Genomic DNA, 7,003 nt, shown 5'->3' on the forward strand with positions numbered 1-7,003 from the left:
TAATGCTAAATTTTGAATAAAGATGGTTGATTGAAACTTTTGACTCTTGATTGGCCACCATCCATGCCTTTTGAAAATTGATTGTCACTTTTGACATTTGATTGCCTCCACTTTTGACTTTGGCAATTTGATTGAAAGATAGTGGATTCTATGTCATTGCTTACGTCATCTCATCCTTTGGGCTTTTTAGAAGTCTTATTAGGTTTGTAGGCTTGAAATTTGGGCCTTTTTCATGGGTTGGACTTTGAGTATTATTTGAGCCAACAATATCCTTGCTTAGTCCATTTATTGTCTCTTTGAATATCTTCATCTGAGCCTTTGTCATTGGTCCATCGGGAATCAGCGTTGCAATGTCATCCATGCCCGTTTTGTTCATGATGTCCGCATCATTCCCCTCCTCTTGAAAAGGATTTGTCCTCAAATCGCCATCATCATCTACATCAAAAGGACTTAAATCGGATATGTTAAATGTAGCACTTACATTGTACTCACCTGGTAAGTCCAGTTTGTAGGCATTGTTGTTGATCCTCTCCAATACTTGGAATGGACCATCCCCCCGTGGTGAAAACTTTGATTTTCTTTGGGCTGGAAATCTCTCTTTTCGAAGGTGCACCCAAACCCAATCTCCAAGTTCAAGTATCACTTGGCGTCGTCCTTTATTAGCACTTTCTTTGTATTGCTTCGTCCTCTTCTCGATGTTGTACTTTGCCTTCTCATGAATCTGTTTAACCAATTCAGCTTTTCTCTTGCCATCTAAATTCACACGTTCAGTCAAAGGTAATGGTGATAAATCCAAAGGAGTTAGAGGATGAAAACCATATACAATCTCAAATGGTGAAAATCGAGTAGCAGAATGCACAGAACGATTGTAAGCAAACTCAACATGTGGCAAATAGTCTTCCCAGGATTTGATTTTCTTTTTAATAAGTGCATGCCACAAGGTAGACAAAGTTCTATTTACTACTTCTGTTTGACCATCAGCTTGAGGATGACAAGTGGTTGAAACAACAACTTGGTCCCTAACTTAGCCCACAAAGTTTTCCAAAAATAGCTCAAGAACTTAGTATCTCTATCAGAAACAATGGTTCTGGGCATGCCATGCAATCTCACGATCTCCTTAAAAAACAAATCAGCAACATGTGATGCATCATCAGTCTTGTGGCATGGGATAAAATGAGCCATCTTAGAAAATCGATCAACAACCACATAGATGGAATCTTTACCATGTTTCGACCTAGGCAGTCCCAACACAAAATCCATTGAAATGTCAATCCAAGGTTCACTAGGGATGGGCAAAGGAGTATACAAACCATTGGGTTTAACTCTAGACTTCGCCTGCTTGTATGTGACACATCTACCACATATTCTTTCAACATCTCGTTTCATGTGTGGCCAATAGAAGTGTTCCTGCAAAATAGACAAAGTTTTTGCGACTCCAAAATGTCCCATCAGTCCACCACCATGAGACTCTCTAACCAACAAATCTCTCAATGAACAATTAGACACACATAACTTATTCTCACGAAATAAGTAATTATCTTGCCTAAAGATTTTCCGTGTGGAGACTTGGTACATGATTCGTACACATCTTTAAATTCATGATCAGAGATATAAAAATCTTTGATGTGTTCAAACCCAAGTAACTTTGCATCGAGAGTCGAAAGTAGGGTATACCTTCTAGACAATGCGTCAGCCACAATGTTCTCCTTACCTTACTTGTACCCGAATGACGTATGGAAATGTCTCAATGAACTCCACCCATTTGGCATGTCTCTTGTTCAGCTTGTATTGTGATGAGGACATCACTAGGACACATGACCGACCACATTCAAATGTCCAAGAGGAACTTCAAGTGCAAGGGCCATCGACTCGAGCTAGGGTGAAGAGACTGCAAGCGGCTTTCATGCGTATGATTCAAGAGGAATTCAGAAATGGGCTAATAAAAAATATCAGTGGCCCAAACATCACTCCAAATCCAACCAACAACAAAGGCTCAACTTTCAAGCCCATGAATTTAATAAGGCTTCTTGAAAGCCCAAAAGAGGAGATGATGTAAGTGTGACACCGAAATGACTCAACATCCACTATTCTCTAATCAATTTGCCAAAGTCAAAAGTGGAGGCAATCAATGGTCAAAAGCTTCAATCAAGAGTCAAAAGCTTCAATCAAAATCCTCTTTGTTCAAATTTATCATGATTATGTTTTTCTTTATTCAAATTTCTCATCATTATGTTCCCTTTGTAAGCCTATATAAGGCACCCAAATTCTCATTTGTAAGACACCTTATCTTTTAATCAAATTTGAGAGTTTTCTCCTTGAAGTTCCTTTGAGATCTAAATCTCAAACTCCAATCGATTCATTGGTGTTCTTCGGCTTATCAAGCATTAATCTGCAAGTGCTCGTGGCACCTTCGTTGTTGGCTAGAGTTCCTAAGTCAGGTTTAACAAGGGTTAGAGACGGCCTATTCCAGGCTTGGGTTCTAGTTTTTGTTACAAGTTACTTAGGGGTTTTAGAACAAAACCCACCGCCTAGTTTATCATATAAAAACTTGGATCCAGGTGCGTATCATTTGGTATCAGAGCCATGTTCTTGTTTAAACTAGGATTACCCCTATTTATCGTTTTGATTTGTTTTGTTTTTTTGAAATTTTGTGTTGCAAAGTTTGAGAAAGATTCAAAAAAAAAAAAAAAAAAAAAAAAAAAAAAAAAAATTAAAAAATATTACAAAAAAAAAGAACAAAAAAAAGAGGGTTATCTTTTTTAATTCAAAAGTTCTATTTTTCAAGAGTGTTTTTTTAATTAAATTTTATGCTTCTATAATTTCGAGAACCTTCTACATTCTAATTCTTAAAAATTCGATTTCAGGATTCTTAATAACAGTTAGGGTGTTATAGGTACTTGTTCCTCAAAGGGTTAAGCTTAGACTAACCGGGTTCACCTTTGTTTGAGTCTTGTGAGTCCTCGATTTAGCCGAACAAGGCCTTGCAAGGAGAAAATGAGAGTTTGAGTGATATCTCTGAGTGAAACACTTTCTGGAGAGTTTGTGAGGTTCTATCATCTTCTTAATTTTTGTCCCCTTTCTGTTTATTTCTGACGCTTGTTAGTTTGCAGCACACGTTTTAATCATGTCAGGAAACGAACGTGCTAATGAACCACCACCAGCTGATGTCAATGGACCACAGTTGATGGATGTTATAGCAGGCTTAAAGCGCATGATGGAGATAATGCAACAACGACTGGATAGGATGGAGATTAACAACCGAGTAAATCTGCAAGCTCAACCCTTTCCACAACCGGAAGAAGAAGCATTTGAGCAGGATCCTTATCCTGCACAGAGAGCACCACGTCAAGCTCCACGCAGAGGAGAGCGAGTTGAAGATGATAACTTAAGCGGTATTTGTTAGAATATTTTATAAATATTCGCAATTAATATGATTCAATATTGGATTTAAATCATGGATTTTGTAACGTTAGTTATTAATAAGGCATAAATGTGATCATTTATGAAATATGCCTAAAATCGTAATTTCGGTAAAGTTTAGGAGCTAATGTGCAGATACCGTTGTGTTATTTCCATTTCTTTTATGGGCGGAATTGGAAATAATAAGAAGTTTATTTTCTATAAATTAAGGGTTATGGTCCCTAGGTCACAAACCAGTTTTCAGAATTCTTGCAGCCCATATTGTGATAATTTTTCCTGCTCGTGTGTTGATCTAGAAGATCACAATTCCCGATTACTGTTCAGACGCTACCGGATACATTGCTTAAATGGATTCAGATAAGACTCTATTCTATTTCATTCTCACATGCTACATGTCAGATTTAGGATGTATTTTCTGTGTATTCAGATTGTTAAAATTAACAATTGGTATCAGAGCTTAGCATGTATGCTTGTATGAATGACGTTTTTTATTATCGAATTGGTTGCAGATTTTTATTGGTTAACATTAATAATCTGTCACTAATAATCTGTCACATGAAAATAACAAAAAATATATGTATATATATATATAGGAGAATTTGGCACGATTTTTCCTGTATATTGGCATATTTTTTTATACATGTATTCTGTTTAATTTAATCATGCACGATTGTATATATTTATTATATATATACATTGACAATTCGCTACATGTTTAATGTACGTATGTTTGTGCGTGAGATTCAGTTTAGCATATATTATATATATTGTTTTGTGTATCATGTTTTGTCTTGAAGTGATTGTCACGATCATATACAGTGTCCGGATTCATCACTACAGAAATTAAAAAAAAAAGAAACGGAAATTTAGCTTTTGATTATGGGCATAAATCTAGAATTAAATATACGATCTTGATATTTATGTTCTAGAGAATTCAGTTTCAAATGAGATTTGGAAACATATTCGTTTTGATTTAATTTCATTAAATGAGATTATATATAGAATATATTAGTTTCCATTATATTTTTCGTTACAGTTTTTTATGATGATGTATTTGGGCTCGGCCCATTAATTTTCTTTATGGCATATATATATATTTAACTAAGAGAATATGTTTTGAATATCAACATAAAAGTTTTCGTACATTTTGAGATAATTGGGCTTGGCCCATTAGTTTTCTCTTTAATTATTATATATGTATATAAATAAAGGAATTGGGCTTGAGCCCATTACTTTTAAAAGGTTATATATGTATATGATGGAAATTGGGTTTGAGGCCAATTACAGACATAAGGTTGGACAGCTCATTATGGCTGCAACTGCGCGTGAACGTGTGCAGCGAATGTCCCACCAAAGATATTTGAGCAGAATTTGGTCGTGACAAATCAGGAGGAATAATGACAAATTATTCGATTAATATTCTATACGATTAATTTGAGACATCACCTTGCCAAAGCAAGCTCTGATGTCACAAATTAATCCATTCGGAGAATATTATGTCGAATATGCCACTTACAAGTTGATTTTCGATCCAAAGATAGAACATCAATGTTGTATGGTGTATCGTATGTGTTGTCATTATTTGCATAAAAGACTGATTTTTTTTTCTTTTTCATTCAGCTATTGCAACCGCAGCAAACATTTCAGCTTCGCTGAATTCGGTCCCGATGCTTACGGGAAAAAATTTGAAGGCATGGAAAGAGAACCTCATGATAGTTCTCCGTTGTATGGATCTGGATTTGGCCATGCGTGTTGTTGATGCTCCCGCTGATCTTACACCGAAAAGTACCGATGATCAGAAAAAGGAACGTGAACGTTAGGAGCGTTCCAATCGCATGTGCCTTATGATCACGAAGCGTACAATTCCAGAGGTTTTCCGAGGTTCCATCTATGATGATGAGAACGCATGAAAGCAGTAGCGGTGTTGGTTGTAATGCTCTAGGATGATCCATGATATGACATTTGACTTTGTATTGATTCATTGATTTATGAATTCATTATTTATCCATTATACGATTAGCATGTTTGTTGTATTTCGGCATCCTTGAATCATTAGAGAATGATTCTAAACTCCCTAGTAAGTCATCATTGTGGGAACAATGTTGAATGAAGACTAGCATGAGGTGTGATCAACGCGTTGGATGTAGATCACAATCATGGGTACTCGTTGTGAACGAGTGACTGGATGACCCGCATGAGATTGTCACATGGACAGAGTCATGACTTGAATCTCATACAGCGGTTCGTTTATGGATCCTCATACCTGAGATGTCTAGAGTATCTGATATGAGGAGTGACGTGTCTTGACTGCGTCAAAGACGAGAAAGCAGTATTTTACTAAAAACGCGTGGCGACGCTATAGATGAAGTTGCATCTATTTTACTAGTCGATTTGCCAAGACGAGAAAGCAATTGAACTTGAAGGGTGGCTCAAACCATGCCCTTGTTCAACTTATGATATCGTGAGACAAAGGATCAGAATTCGAGCTGTTAATGCCTTGGTTAGATCACCTCTAACTCAATTCTAAATGGGTGGTCATGGCGTCTTGCTAGAGGCTAACCATGACTTGTGGTTCGGGAAAAATTCCTAAAGTCCAACCACTTAGAATGGGCCTATAGGGTCACACACCAATAGGGATGGACTTATACGTGAAGAATACGAAGAATGGAAACGAGATTTGACCAAAACGAGCATGAAAAGGAGTTTTCAGTGCGTTGGTCCGGAGCTGACCAAGTTTGGTCAGCCCCGGACCAAGTTTGGTCAGTCCGGGAGGTCCGGAAGCTTGGTCCGCGGTCATCTGTCCAGGCCTGGTCCGGCTAACCAAGAGTTGGTCAGCCGCTGACCAGATTCTGGGATAGGCGGACCGAGAAATGACAAGTCGGACTGAGCGGACCAAGAAGGGGCTTGGTGTGGTCCGTGGGCCTCGGACTGAGCTTGGTCCGCCGGACCAAGCTCTTGGTCCGGCGGACCGGGATCCGGAAAATTTCCAAATATTCGTTTTTAGGGTTTTCTAATCTTATTTAAGTTTGGGGTTTCGTCCAAACTTAATTAAGGCCGACCTAAAACTCAGAGAAACATCCTAGAACCCTAGAGAAGTTGTTCTCTTCGATTTCTATTGTCCCGGGATTGGATCTCGTCTCTTGAGTTACCCTTTTCTTCACTAATCCTAGCAGATTCGTTCCAAATCGTTTGGAATCCTTCCCGTTGGTGTGGATACGTGTAGAGGGACTGTAACATCAGTCCTAGGTGATTTAGAACAGGCCCCGGATCGAAATAAACTTCAAGCAGACAGATCAGATTCCGGGCCGCGTGTTTGGTCAGGAGGACCAAAGTTCTCGCTGGTCAGCCCCGGACCAAGAGTTGGTCCGGCGAACCAGGCGAGAACAACACGGGTCCGAGACGAAGACCGGCGGACTGACCAAGGAAAAGGACCGAGTTGGTCCGGAGCTGACCAAGTTTGGTCAGCCCAGACCAAAACCAAATAGTCTGCGCTCCGATTTCAGGTCAGCCGGACCAAGGAAACGAACTGAGTTGGTCCGGAGCTGACCAAGTTTGGTCAGCCCCGGACCAAGCTCAGTTTTCG

The 7,003-nt window shown here is 38.8% G+C and overlaps 1 pseudogene; it reads right to left on the bottom strand.

The window, feature by feature from the left end:
- Positions 1-160: 160 nt before the first annotated feature.
- LOC104809124 overlaps positions 161-7,003 on the bottom strand; it is a 38,944-nt pseudogene continuing 32,101 nt past the window's right edge.

Source organism: Tarenaya hassleriana, unplaced genomic scaffold (assembly GCF_000463585.1).
Source record: "Tarenaya hassleriana unplaced genomic scaffold, ASM46358v1 Cleome150, whole genome shotgun sequence".
In the NCBI taxonomy this organism is placed as follows: Eukaryota; Viridiplantae; Streptophyta; class Magnoliopsida; order Brassicales; family Cleomaceae; genus Tarenaya; species Tarenaya hassleriana.